This window comes from Lytechinus pictus, chromosome 7 (genome assembly GCF_037042905.1).
Source record: "Lytechinus pictus isolate F3 Inbred chromosome 7, Lp3.0, whole genome shotgun sequence".
NCBI lineage: Eukaryota > Metazoa > Echinodermata > Echinoidea > Temnopleuroida > Toxopneustidae > Lytechinus > Lytechinus pictus.
Genome location: NC_087251.1, coordinates 34,877,115 through 34,892,984, shown reverse-complemented (window position 1 = coordinate 34,892,984; position 15,870 = coordinate 34,877,115).

Below are 15,870 nucleotides of genomic sequence, written 5' to 3'. Positions count from 1 at the left end.
TATTGATAGCAGAATAATAGCTCTGGCATGTAGAACTGGAATGGGGATGCATAACTTGTGCATTCTACTCGCAAGTTAAAAGAGAGGCATAAATGCTACACTGCTTCATAATGAGATCGCACACTACGTAATGCCACATTAGTTCTGTACAAATGAAAAGAGAAATTGAGCCTGAAACCGCTGGAATATAAATGCAAACAGCTCTCTCCTGAACAGTTTAAACATTGCTGTTTTGTTTGTGTACAGTATGGCTTGTGTACAACAAGATCATGCAGTGGTTGCTGGATAATTATGAATGCAGAGATTTGTTTTTTACTTCATAAGTTCCAGTTCTAATATTTGCAGTTCCTCAAATTGCCAAAATAAAGGTTGTTTCCTGTTTCTGTGGGAATAAATTTCCACATGATTTCTGTGTAAATACTTCCTGATAAACAAACCTTTATTGACTTTGATTTGCTACAAACCGAATATGCAAGCACATTTGTTTTTCTTTCTGAACAGGAGGCAAACTAAATAGATGATTCAATCTATTAATAACCACAAATAAGGAAAATGTATGTAAATTAAAAATCCATATTTTATTGTTCGAAATAGACATGAAATGAAATACTCCGAAAATTTGCTTTGCCCAAACGATCGTGGGCCCGGCAGCCGCTGTGCAGCGCCAGATCGACGAGGCTATATCCCTTTAATCATTGAACGCCAAACAGGGTAGCAGCAACTACCATCTTTAACGTCTTTTGGTCTGACGCGGCCGGGGTTTGAACCGACGCTCTACCAACTGAGCCAACACACCGGTAACTGTGCAGATGTCTTTTATCATATTAAATCATCCTATTGGGGATAAGGCTTTTTAGGATTCGATAAAGATCTACCTGAAAGTAACAATATTTTGTTCATGACCGATCCATGAACTAAATAAAGGCTATAGCCTATAAAGATAGAGTGAAGCTGAAGCCTGTGTAGCATTTCAGTCAGTCTCATAGCATGCACATGAAATCTGTCCGTTTCTTCTGCTGATCCTGGAGCACTGCCATAATGGCTCAGGGGTTACACGGGGTCAACTACAGTTTATGATACAATCAATCATATCCATTAGACTACCGACTCCCTTTACACTAACAATAACCCAATATTTTCCGGACTTGTCAACGGTGAATACCATCAGATATGTCTGTGTCTAAGCCTAATCGTGTCTTCAATAAACCACACCCTACTGTAAAACTTCTTCTGCACCAACTACTATGGTCATGATACAATGTAGATCATTTCTGATAACCGAGGGGTAACATGAAAGTGATTTTTTTCTTGTAATGCCTTGGGGAAAGTAGAGTTCCAGTAAAGTGGGCCTTCACACTCCAGAGTTATAATTGGTAATGGCTGTGGTCTATGGTCAGGGGGTAGGACTCCAACATTCTCCTAATTGCTACCAGGGTCATGCCTCCAAATCCTTCCAAGACACCGGACACATTATTGTAAATTATTTCTTTGTGATCGACAGGTGTTGAGCACTCTATCAATATGTTTTCTTTTTGGAAAGTAAAGAACACATTCAACAGATTATGAACCAGCAATGTAGCAATTTGCTACTAAACCAAATTAAATCCGACAAAGGAAGCTAATGCAAAGACACATACCTCTAGGCATAGATGGGGATAGTAAAAAACCATAACTTCTCAGCATGAAAATATAGAAAACCTGGCCCACTGATGGGGTTCCCAAGTATCGGGTTTTATAGTATCCCTTGACATTTTCAGCTTCACACAATTTACTGATCAAAACTAACATCAAGTTATAAAGGGTTCTTTCTTTATCTTGGGTTTAACAGCCATTTTTTTTTTCCCAAGTGACATGTGGAGATACACTTGACCTTCTCCAGACATAAGCCAGAGACACCATACCACTTCACAGTCAAGTTAATGACCAGTTTCTATCCTCAGTTCTTCTCAACGAGTCTCGGACTAGCATGACTTAGGCTGCGTTTATGCGACCTCAAGCCAGAATCACGATTTGAATGATGATCTGAATCATGATTCAAAACACAAACATGAATCACAATACTACAGAATCAGCGTTTAGACTACCTTCATTCTAATGCCGTTTCTCCTCTGATTCGGGCCGCTCAAGTGCACATCACAGTGCGCAGACCCAAGAAGTATAGGTCAACTTTTCGCACGTGTCTCGGCTCTCGAAAAATCAATCTTTGGCTTCCAATATTCAGTCTATTATACCTCATTTTGTTTACTTTTATTTATCTTGTCAGTTTATTGAAAATGGTGTTCGAAGTGAATTTCAGCGTAATCCAATTTAATATTGACATTGTAAACTCAACAACTGAGATCATTGTCTGTCCAGTTAGTTAATTTACTAGAACTTGCAGTTAAAGCCATGACAAAAAAAAAAAAAACAGTAGACGATGCGATAACTAACACAGAAAAACATGCGTAGCACATGCCTTGAGCTTGGCAAGAGTCAAACAGGAAGCAGCCCAACACAGTGACATCATAGAATCATGATTCAAATCACGATTGCGTTTATACAACCTTTTTCGCTCGTGATTCTACAGAAATGTCTTCCCAAACGCCCCTTTTTCCGCGTTTCATGTTTGTGATTTGAAAGACGTTTATTTTCACTTTTGACTAAACGTAATCGTGATTCTGCAGAATCGTGATTTGAATCACGATTCAAATCATGATTCTAGGGTTAAAAAGTGGCGCATAAATGCACCCTTATATTTCCAAAGACAAAATTCTCTCTAATTGGGAGCTGTGGGACTGTAAAGACGGAAACTCCAGGCTACGACATCTCGTCAAAAGTAATTTGATTTACTTATATTTATGCTTCCTACAAAAGGTCACTACTGTCATGACAATGTATTCAGATCTTACAGTTCAAATGGATCAAAAAAATATTTTTGGAAAGGATAGTAAATAAAAATAAAAATATAGTACACCAAAGATAAAATGGTTTTTGAAACTAGTCATGACTGTGAATAGCTCTTTCGTCTCTTCAACTTCCCAAATCGTAATCAGTAGAGCTTTGAAGAAAGAGAATGACTTTTGACATGGCCTTGCATTGACTAGAAATATATATTGCCAAACTAGGGCCGTCTGCACCAGCCCGAGTTTTCAAATAATCGTGCTATTTCTGATCTGGCAAATTATCCCGATCTGAACGATCTCAAGGTTATTTGTTATGGAGACGCAATCATCGTGATAGTTCGCTGGATTAATCTCGAGCTTGAAATCCGAAGTCAACTTAAGAATTATTTACAAAATAGCATGCTATTTACAAATTATCCCACAAATTCGCAGGTGCAGACGCACTCAAAATTCGACGCGGGATTATTTATTCAGGGCGTCAGCCCATATTTCATGGATGCCTCGCTCCAGCACGAATTGCTGTCCTTTCGCTGGTGGAGATGGGTTTTTTTAATCTAGAGATTAATCGCGAAGAGGGCTGATCGATCTAAAATCTCGAGATTGAGCAAACTCGGGCTGGTGCAGCACTGCCTAGAATGACTGTGATGTTTTATAACCAATCTAGAGAAACATAATTCTTGCAGATGTTCAATTTTTATTCAAGAACTCAGCAGCACATGCTGGATGACTGTTAAAAATCACCAGGGGACATTATGGAGCCCACATCAGAACTGCTAATACAATTATCTTTCACACTACTGTTGGCTTTATTTCCCAGAAGAAATATATAGACTGTAAACAAATGGTTGCTTATGACAAATGATACATATCTGCCAAATCACAATAAAGCCCCCCCCCCCCTTCCCCCACCAAAGAAGGAAGTTGATGACTGCACATTTCTGAGCACTTCTTTACTTCTTTGGTTTGAACATGTCTGCAGTATACATACAAAAACAATACGTTGTATTGGTAGTAAGGGCTGGTAACTCTGTGCCCGTTCATCAAAACACTTGAGACTGATGTCATCAGGGAAGATTCAACAGGCCTTTATAGGGCAATGTCCTCCACTGATACCAATATAGCATCGCTGGGGCTATGACACTACGGATCATGATGGCACCCACCCTTTGAAACACTCGTAGTAAACATAGAACCATGATACATTGGGGCAGATGATGCACCATTCATCTAATCGCTTCTTAATTTTCAGGTATTCAGAACTCGGACTGCCACCCAATATCCCGGGGTGCTTAATTGATATGTAGGCCTATATCCATTCAAGGACTGGGTCGACTGGCCTATGCACTTGGTCTGTCAGTTATATATGTGACTGTTCCACCTCCAACCAATGACAGACAGCAGCAGCCGTAGTATGGGCAAGCTAAGAAGCAATTAGACATTTTCCTTTGAATGGCGGGTAGCAATGCTATCTCTACAGTGGCTTTACACCAGGCACTTGTGAGGCTGTTGGTGTTACATTTGGTCTTGTGGAACTGGAAGGCGCAATCATCAATCCAAAATTACAGCTACATGACAATTTCTTTTTTATTGTCCATATTAGAGAGGATGAAGAAGAGAACTGTACTGACCGCACAGAAACATTGTTAGCGCTAAAACTGCACTAACAGAGGCCCTGTTACCACCAGTAATGTGGAAGCGATGCCTAATGTTACAACAATGCATTACTTACACACTGAAATAACTGTTTTGACTACACAATCCGAAAGATGTGACAGGGCTTGCTGTTAGCGCTCTGTTTGGCTAACAACGTTTCTGTGTGGCCAGTCACAGGGGAAGCTACAGGCTATCACTGTAGCTTGTGGTGACTTCCATTTCATATCGTTTATTGTGCTTTGTTCACATTTTTATAACCTAATTACATGTCATTTTATCATGTGACAAGTGCAAAAAATCCAATGTTCCACCATTATCCGAAAACAACAAATCCTGCATGTATGATATACAATACAAAATATTATCAAGGTGAAATGAATTAAAAATTGGAAAGGAAGTCGTCTCTTGCATCTAACAGAAATTTAAAGACAAGATAAAAACAGGAACGTGGCAAGAGGTCGGTTGGTCAAGTGCATAGTAAACTGAGAAAATCTGGGTCAAAATTTCATGATGGGTCTAGCAATATCAATTGGCCATTCGGAGCATCAAAGAGGTGTCAAAACAGTCATGTGATCATTCATGCGTCTTACTTGCAGAAAGAAAAAATGGCAAATCAGCAGTGACAAGCTAAAATTTGTTGCAATAACAGCAAATTCAATTATAGTTAATGATGAAATTGCAGTTCCTGTGGAAACCACTTTGCTCATGATGGTTGAAAACACCTCAACAGCATATTTTCTACATGATTAAGAATTGTGATTTAATGGATAAGTGACTAAATCTATCCAGAGGATAATTACATAGTCATAGGCCTGCATACGTCACCATCCTTGCATCTTCATAAATTAAAATCAATGTAATAAGGAGATTACCCGGAAAAGCAGTAATTGTCTTGTCATGCATTCAAAATCAATATTGATCAGTGACTTTCTTTATCAAATATAGGCCTAAAGGTGGAACCATGTTATGTGAACAAATGGCATTTAGGGATTTAGCAAGCAGCTGAAGTGCATGGTTAACCATACATGATAAATACAAACAAATAGGAGTGAATTATGACAAAGAAAAGCTTTAGTAAACATGGTTGCCAATATGGATTTAGATGGTTTGGCTCGAGGTTGATGTCATCGTCATTTGGAAAGCAAAAACAAAACTATTTGTATAATGTATATTTTAACCCAAAAAAATAGGAAGGTAGTCAGTCAATCAATTTTATCTAGAGTTGATGAATGGTGTTGTAATATAAATATGTGTTCTTTTGTAGGGTTCCCAGCTTTTCAAGAAAACAAAATTCCCTGATTTTTTTCCCTGATGAAGTTTAAAAATTCCCTGATAATTATTCAAACCCATTCCCAGTTTCGCATGTTTTCTAAGTTATTATGTACAGTGAATTATATGTATTTTTAGTATAAAAACAATCATGTAAAACTGATTAGTACCACCATAACCAGGCTGCGTTTATGCGACCTCAAGCCAGAATCATGATTTGAATCATGATTTGAATCAAACATGAATCACAATACCACAGAATCAGCGTTCAGACGACCTTCATTTTAAAGCTGTTTTTCCTCGGATTCGGACCGATCCAGTGCGCATCACAGTGCGCAGTTTGACAGAGGAAGTTAGGTCAACTTTTTCGCACGTGTTTTGGCTCTCGAAAAATCAATCCTGTACCTTCCGAATTCAGTCTATTATGTATCCACAATTTGTTTACTTATTATGCTTCTTGTCGGTTTATCGAAAATTGTGTTCGGATGTAAATTGTAGCGTAGATCCAATTTCATATTGACACTTGTTAACTCAACAACAATTGATATCATTGTCTGTTCAGTTAGTTCATTTACTAGTTCACTTGAAGTTGAAGACATGACAACAACAAAAAATGAAAAGAAGTGGACGATGCGATGCCCAACACAGAATGCATGCATATCATATTATGTATAAATACACTGAGCACAGCGCGTCTTGAGCTTGGCAAGAGTCAAACCTAAAGTAGCCCGACACAATGATGTCATAGAATCGTGATTGTAATCACGATATCGTTTATTCGAACATTTTCGTACGTGATTCTGCAGAAACGTCTTTTCAAACGCCCCTTTTTTCGTGTTTCATATTTGTGATTCTAATCATGATTATATTCAATTTCGACTAAACGCAATCGTGATTCTGCAGAATCATGATTTGAATCATGATTCAGATCATGATTCTAGGGTAAAAAAGTGGCGGATAAACGCACCCCCAGTCATTCAATGGATGTTGTTTTGATATGCAACAAAATATAACAGTCTGACTGACTACTGTGCTTTCGACTTTTTGGCTGATCAAAATTCCCTGATTTTTTTTCCTCATTTGAGGCATTTCCCCCTGATTTGAAGCATATTTTTTCCCTGACTGGAAAAAAGTAAAATAATTTTCCCTGATTTTCTGATGGGCTGGGAACCCTGTTTTGAAAAGTGGCCTTGTCCTAAAAATACCCAAATTTATTTGAGACCTGTATAGGCTTACATGTCCTTAGGAAGATTGTAGGAAAGTATTATTCATATTACACATCATTCATATTAAATACACATTATGGGTGGTATTCTGATTATTAAATCTAGGTTTAACCCAAGTCTAAACTAGAATATTAAACCACACTTCTATTGAATGCTGGCTTCATAATATTTCTTCCACATTCATGGCAATAATAATGTACAAATTGATCAATTATAATTGATTATATTTTGTATTTTCCTATTCTTCCCATTTCACAACTTAAATTAAATTTTTGGCAACTTTTTGGAACAGGATAAGAATAATTTTTCAACGGTGAAAAAGTTGACAACTGGCACTTCATAAAAGTGTGGTTTAATTAATTTAACCCTGGTTTAACTAAACCATGGCATCAGAATACCACCCTATATATGTATATTAAAAAGTATAGAAAAAATGCATAAGTCTGCACAACAAGAAATGAGATCTGCATCTTATTTCATTTTATCTTCTGATTTCAAAATAATTTAGAAGTAATCCTTTCAACAATCAATAATCAATTTCATTTTACCACCTTAAAACTTGTTTACGAATTTCAAAGAGAAACTGATAGATTCAATCAGAAGAATTTTCGATGGCATTGAAGGTTGTGAAATACATTAACTCGTAATCGGTACATGCATGGAAGCATATCTCATGTCATGATATATATTATGAAGAGCGAGTTTCTCACAGGAAATTGGAATGGGCTGGTTGGCCTGAATGCAAACTACACAGTGTATAGGGCCCATATGCCTGTACTTTATGTAGTATTGTAGCACATACATGTAGATATCAAATGACATAAAATGACTGGAGAGATATCATCTTTCAAATATATGACACAACCATAACCTGTATATTTAATTCCTGTTCAACACATGTCAATTAACTGTGAAAAATACAATGAAACTTAAAGACCCCATCCACATGTTTTCATTATCAAAAATATTAAAGTGCAGGCCTATATATGATTAGGCTGTATATGTGTTATCCTGATTTATGATATTTAAAATGCGATGTAAGAATGTGACAATAATTTTGAATGGGGAATTAAAAAGGAAAAAAAATAGAAACTAAAACTACCACCGTATAACTATGAATGAAACCTAATTAAGCAACAATTTATCATGTAAGCTTTGTCTACATGTAGCATATCTATGAGAGAAAAAAAACTCTATGCTAGAAGGATAACATAGGCCTATGCTCATCTATTAAGCATGAATATGACAAATTAATGTTCATTTTTTTCTGGTTTATGAAGGGACAGTGCACAGGCCTACATTTTGGTGCCAATCAATGGCTTACCATAATTTCAGATTGACTTTAAATTAAATAAAATGCTTTATACAAGTACGAGCAGATGGGGGCCTTGAATTCTTACATTCACAAACATAACTTACCCTCTATAAATAAGAGAAAATCAAATGTATTTTGCAGTTACCTGATATCAAATGCATCTTTTCTACTAATGTTTGAGACAAGCATTTCTTCTCCGCTGCAATAGTGCTCCCAATGGACCCTTTAAAAATATCTCTAGGCCAAAGGTCATTTGGGGAGACCTAACATGTCCCCTCAAAATTCCAACTGAGCAACTCACACTGCCACTACCATGCATGGAAGGATTTGCACAAAGCAGCATATAAAATATGTCACATTCCTCAGAAAATACATCAGTATTTCAGTGCTTTCTGAGCACTTGTTTATGGCAATGATATGTTGTGAAGGTATTATGCTGCTTTTATAAAAAAAATCATAGAAAAGAGGTTTTGCACAATGGGATAAATTATGTAGGCCCTATATTATCAATGTCAAAAGGTTCACAAATATCACAAACCTTTTTTCATATCACAAGCTCTATGCACTGCAAGATTTGCATTATCACAACACAGGCTTTCTTGACAATTTAACATTTGTTGTGCATGTGAATGAAAATGCAAACAGGCACTGATTTTTTTGTTTTGTTCAGGTATCCATGGATACAAATATAAGCCTGACATTGTTAAATGAAGAAAGTCATCTCAGATCTAGATCTATATTTTTGTGAAGCCAAATTAAAATTTGTAACCAAGGAGACAAATTTCTCTCTCTTTTGAATTCTTTTAATTTCAAGATTAAAGGGGTACTCCATGCTGAAAATAATAAGACATGAACACAAAAGAAAAATCAGACAAACAAAACACTGAAAATTTTATCAAAATCAGACAAGGAATAAAAAAATATGGAATTTTTAAGATTTGCATTATTCCGGTGTATCAGTTCTAGGCATGTCTTTATGAATATTCAATGAGCAAACTGATGATGTCATATCCCCACTTGTTCTTTTCATATTTTATTATAAAAAAATAGGTTTATTCAAATTTTTCTATCAAGAACTAAAAAAATTGGATTGACAACTTATTTAGTGCATGAAAATATTTATTGCTGCAACTTATTTCATTATAAGGGAGACATATCATTCAATATATATGTAAAAAATGAAACAATTATGATTTCATGTATAACATATTAAAGAAAAAGGAAAGTGGGGATGTGACATCATCAGCCCACCTAATGAATATTCATGACGATGTGCATATAACTGTTTTCACAGAATATTGCTGAACTTTAAACTTCAATAACTTTATTTTTATCCAATTTTTTATGAATTTTTTAGCATTTTGCTCAGTGAATTTTACTATATTTATTTATATATTAATATATTCAGCCCGGAGCATCCCTTTAACTCTCAAGGGATGCAATTATTGGCCAAAGTTAACACACACTGCAGTATTTCCTGGATTAAAGCACACTATGCTTCATTAAACTTTCTTAATTAGAGTTGTAGATTCCCATGTTAATAATTATGCAAGTATATATTAAAAATTGGATGCCATTTAAGCACTCAATGAATTCCCTGTTGATGTCTTGATTGTTCATGTCTACAGGCCTACTGAAATCCTACAATGTTCTTTTGAAAGAATGAGAAATGCATCATGATTTTTGTCTCTGCTACATCATTAAAATCGATGGAATCACTGGAATGCCTTCCTGATTCTCAGGAAATGAAATCAGATTTATGCTTGAACATTCATGTTGATATTTCATTATAAAGATGATCATATGTCTCTATAGGCCAATAAAAATAATAGTAAACATTCTATTGGGCCTGCATCTTGTAGAACTTGATACATGCATGAATATCACATCAGCATGTACTTCAACTTCTTCAAGCCTATTAAATCTTCATAGAATATGACATTGACCTACCAAGACCCATGCCTGTAATTATCATGTTATAAACAGACCAGGGGCCAGTTGCAGAAAGAGTTGCAATCAATCGCAACTCTAAAAATCATGCGCAACTTGATTTTCGACCAATCAACAACGCGCATTTGGGACTTGCGCATGATTTTTAGAGTTGCGATTGATTGCAACTCTTTCTGCAACGGGCCCCTTTTCCCCTAAAACTTCATGCAGGATCTTGCACTTTTTACCATAACTGTAAGTGAGAATCCAAGACAAGAGACGATTCATACTAGAGTGAATCACGATTGGCCACTGTCCTATAGGCCGGCAAAGCTCTTCTTAACATGAAGTTACATTCCTGACATTAAACCGGACCTGACTCATCCGTGTCGGGTTCGCAGATCTAATTCCCCATCCCTTTTCGCAAAATGAAGCGCTGATGGACGCCAAATGAGACGGAGACCTGCCTAGGAAAAATCAGTATTCATTAAGCCAATGGCTGGCTGGCCGAATTCACCTCCATCATGTTAGATTTCCACTGGGATATTACAAGTACCCTACACATCAATTGTCTTGACCCATTAAAAAAGGAGACGCAATGGAAGGGATTTTTTTTCCTACACTAGGTGGAGGAACTACAGAATGGCAGTGCACTGTAGGCCTATCACCATTGATCTTTTGAGTCTGTGAGGATTCATAATAGGTGGTTTCAGACCGCCTCGAAGTTCGCCAGTTCCAGGTATTCTCTGATCGGGAAATTTACCCCGATCAGAAAATACCAGGTATTTTGGCGGTGTGAAAGCAAACTACGCGTAATATCCCCGAAAGAAAATACCCGATAAATAGTAGGTACTTGGCGAAATTACGAGAACTTTCGCGGGGATTTTTCCAAGGTCGTGGGTATTTTGGCGGTCTGAAAGCAAATTACGGGAACTTTTAGCCCAGCGTGTCGTTGGGTGCGGCGCCGTGCATGGGTTGCTGCTGGGCAAGTGATTTTGAATTTCGCGCCTTGCTGCTTATCAGACCATAATGCGCATGCTCGTAACTTCAGGAACTTATCCCGAAGGGTATGTTACAGGGCGGTGTGAATGCAGGAATAATTAATGGGTATTTTTCATCCTAAAAAAGTTCTCGTAATTTAACGGGGATTCTTGTGATCGAGGCGGTTTGAAACCACCTCCTGTAGCATGTGTGATCCTACATACAGATATGCAAGTCTACCATAAAAATAAGTATAAAGTTTTAATACCAAGTGTCTACCGTAAATAGAGCTCTTGGTTTGACAAAATTTTTCAAAGATTCCTTTTGCATTTTCAAACTACTTATTTTTATATAAAATACCCAATTTCGATCTATTAACCTATTTCTTCTGTCCATGTTATTGTCGCCTCTTCTAGTGACCTCTCAACATGTACCAGCAAATGCAATATGTAGGCCTACACTGTACATGCAGGGTCTATATAATTTCAATAATGTTATCAAATGATCTGTTGTAAGAAACAAAAATATGAGAGGTCAGTTATATTACAGGCCCCACAAACCTATAGGCCCTACAATACATGTATCTCTGAATAGATAATTTTTCATGGTACAACAGAATTGCTGGTAATGGACAATTTACATTTTCCAATGAGTTACACCAAAATTGTCAGTTTGACTGTAGGTATGTACTGAAAATATAACATTTGCCTCAACTGGTGGAGGTTAATAACATAATCTCTCTTCTATAACAGTTAATGCTTGATAATCCTACCCCTGAGCCCACTATTGTAAATGAAATCCCACTCCAAGAACTTGCATGTAATCTACATGCATACCGCATAATAGATGTAAATGATCATGGACAGGAAAACCATGTAAACAGTGTTAATCATATGACTTGGGGTTCAGAGTTCAACAGGCTTGTTTACAAGCCTCTGCTAGAATCCAGTGTCCAGTTACCACAGCCGCTTCAGCACCACAAAGCCAAAAGGTCATGAATGGAGATTTCAGAAGCTTTGGAAGGTTGGGACAAGGAATGTAAACAAAGAAGGGATGAAATATTTCCTGTTGCTCCAGCATGGAAATTATGAAAATAGAGATCTATGAGAAAAATATGAATCCACAGAGGACATATCATTTCTACTGCCAGGAAAAGGAAAGATTTTGAATAAAACCTATTTAAGCTTTTGGTACTTTTTGATAGTATCAATAAGTCTGAAGCCAACTGTAGACCCAATTGGCAGAGAAGCCAAGATCATTGTGCATAATAATTTTCATTCCAGTTTTATTTTGAACATAACAATGTATGTGTACTTCACATTCAATAAGTATCAGTCTTTGACAGTATTTTTTTTTAATCGATGTTTATGCACAGGCCTAGACCATTAAAGCAAAGTGAACGGAAATTCATATAAAAAATACAAAGAAACTAGCACTTACAAAATATTGTTTGCCTACTTTAGTATCACTTAGAGGCCTTGCAGATCTTGGGGAAGAATATTAATAATCCTCAAGTTTACTATAAACAAATAGCTTCAGTTTCATAACACTAAAATAACACTGGAACACAAACAGTCAAATCCTAGAAAACTTGAAAACTCTGCACTGCTTCAGTGATAGTGAATACTGAATAATGGCACAAGTGGAAGGTAAATGTAATTCAGCAGATTATAGATATTGATTAGCTGTTTACACAATTTTTCTTTTGCGGTTTCTTTTCATGGGGTCTTCCATCAAGTTTGCAATGAAGCATCCCTTCACTTGTCTTGCCAGGTCGACCCTTAATACCCTCGATCGAGCACCAGTTTGTCTCAGATTGCCCACAAATGAATAATTCATTCATATTTCCCAGTCAGCCCTTCATTACTCCCTCCGCTGCACGCTTCACTAACGAAGCTCTGATTGCAACAGTCAACCTGTTCCTCAAGAGGAGATAAACGCAGACAAGAGAATGGATGCCACGACGACGATGAAGCTGTGCTCATGAGAAAGGATATGCCACAGCACCATTTAGATTTTACCCCATTAGTTATTGATGCACTTTGCCTGTTCATGATCAATGCAGTCTGCATTATCCCCATACATAGAGATCATGTACAGAGATATCATCTCTGGTTATTAAAGGTAACGCAAAGTGTTGGCCAAGGTCACATTTAAATTTCTGGTAATTTAATGCTTGATTTTCCCTCACAGGTCCTTTCAAAATTATGTTTAAAAATAGAACATGAAAACCTGTGTCTTCATTTATCAGATGTTTCATTTCATGTAGGTCACCTCTACATAATTTGTCTTTGTGACATACACTGCAATGCATCCATTCCAAACTAATTGCCTGATGTCATTGATTGAATTTGCCTTACACATGCTGACCTTCAGAATCACCTGCATTTTGTCTTTACACCTGCAGCTGCAGGAGGATCCCATGACATTTGCTCCTGTAACAATTGTTCCTACCGAAACAAATCCACTTATTAAAGCCAAATACACCCAAACTTCAGTTCAATCAAATCTAAAGGTCCGGTCCCACTGCACTTACGGATGCAGAGAGGATGTAAAACAGAAAAGAATCTTGCCATCCGTTGGAAAACGTTAAGTATCCGTAGTGTGCTCTTTGAATACATGTTTCATACGCTCTATATCCATCGAGCATCCGTCCACTGTGATTTCATTGTTTGCCCATTTTGTCCATTGTCTGGAGCGGATGAAAATGGATGGAGCCAGCACAAAATTTTGCTTGTCCGCTGTATCCGTTATGAATATGTTTTGTGTCCGTCGGCCAGTAGGACCAGAACTTAAATTCTCATTCTAAACTAAAAACCTAACATTCAAGTGGCCCAAATTCATAAAGGTGGTTTTAACTGGTTTTCAAACCCATCGGTTGAACCCATGGTTTATGCAGATTTCCTGTATAAATTACGCTTATTTACTGCATATATTAAAAAGTGTCCAATGCTGATACACACTTTTGTCACAGTGTGCTGAATTGATGCCTGTTGCCGTGGTTATCCATGCTTTTCTATTCAGGAGTCCACTGTTTTGAATAAACAAGTTCACTCTTCAAACAGTGGACTCATTAATAAAATAGCATATTTAACCATGGCAACAGGATAAATTTGGCGCACTGTGACAAAAGCGCGCATCAGCTAGGACATTTATATACATGGTAAATAAACCTAATTTATACAGGAAATCTGCATAAACCATGGGTACAACCGATGGTTTTAAAAACCACCTTTGTGAATTTGGGCCAGTATGTCTTGAGAGAAAATAGTGGAGGAGCGATTGTCGCAGGAACAAAGGTTTCATTACCTTTTGAAGTATAGACCATCATGCCGGTATTACAATGTAGTATTTGTTCCTGTGCAAAAGTCAATTTATCATTATAATAACCATGAGATATATAAATACACATGATTAATTTAGTGAACAATCAAGGTTGCTCCTTGCAAACAAAACTAATATAATGAATGGAAATAATTAAAAATTGAATAATTAATCAGTTTGAGTAGTTTCATTTAGGCCTTATCATATAAGCATGTTTGAATTCAGCTTGATTGTTAATGATGATTTGCATATATTGTGACTATTTTTTAAAAAGTGCACATTGCATGGTTATTATTGATGCATGCTTTATTAATGTTAATATTTGAAAGAAACTCATATTTTATACAATAGCTGAATTATGATTGCTAAAAATAACCCCACAATTTTATATACATAGTTTATTTCTGCACTCCTTGAATACATTATTTAACTCCTAAGCCCTGTTACCAATAAATTTCACTATTAGTGTTATCATACCCTTATATAGTAATTGTGAATATCATTACAGGCCTAGATGTAATCATCATTGTTATACATGTAATTATGAACATTACCACCATAATAAACATCATCGTCATAAATTATTCATGCAAATGTTATTATCATGGAATGAGAAGAGCATCCTACTCTATAGTATTTAGGGAAATTAAAAGAGAACATATTGATTGTAAAAATCAAAGTAAATAGTAATAAAGCAAGGTTCGCATAAAACAGAAGAAAGGAAAGAATAGATGGCTAACAAACGGTGAGGCTTAGGCCCTATTACAAGGAGCCTTTATAATATGTGGCCACAGATTGCAATACAAAATAGCACATTTCCATGAAATACAAACATCCTGGTGAGCCACAATCTCCAAACCTAACCAGGAAGCCCCCTCCATACAGCAATAAAAATCACAATATTTCTGCATTTCATCAAGTCACAGTTCATTGACCACATATTGTTATCACATCAGAACAATAGGAAGCCCAATGGTGGTAATAACTCAAATGCCATTGTTGAAAATGCGACTTTTTGATACCACGTTGTTTACTTCTCTAAAGAGGGCGAGGACCACGAGCATGATCACGATACGCTGCACTTGTTGCGCACAATGGGAGATGTCATGCATATTGGCTAGTAGTAGTAGTACAAGAGATTTGGTAACTTGTTTGTGTCGCAGTAGTGTGTCAATGCACAAAGTTGGGAGGAACTGATTTTATGGAACAGAAAGCCACACCAAAATAAAAATAAGTGGAATGGTCTTATATTGTTTACGTAAAACTTATTCTGCTTCAATTTCTGTGTTTT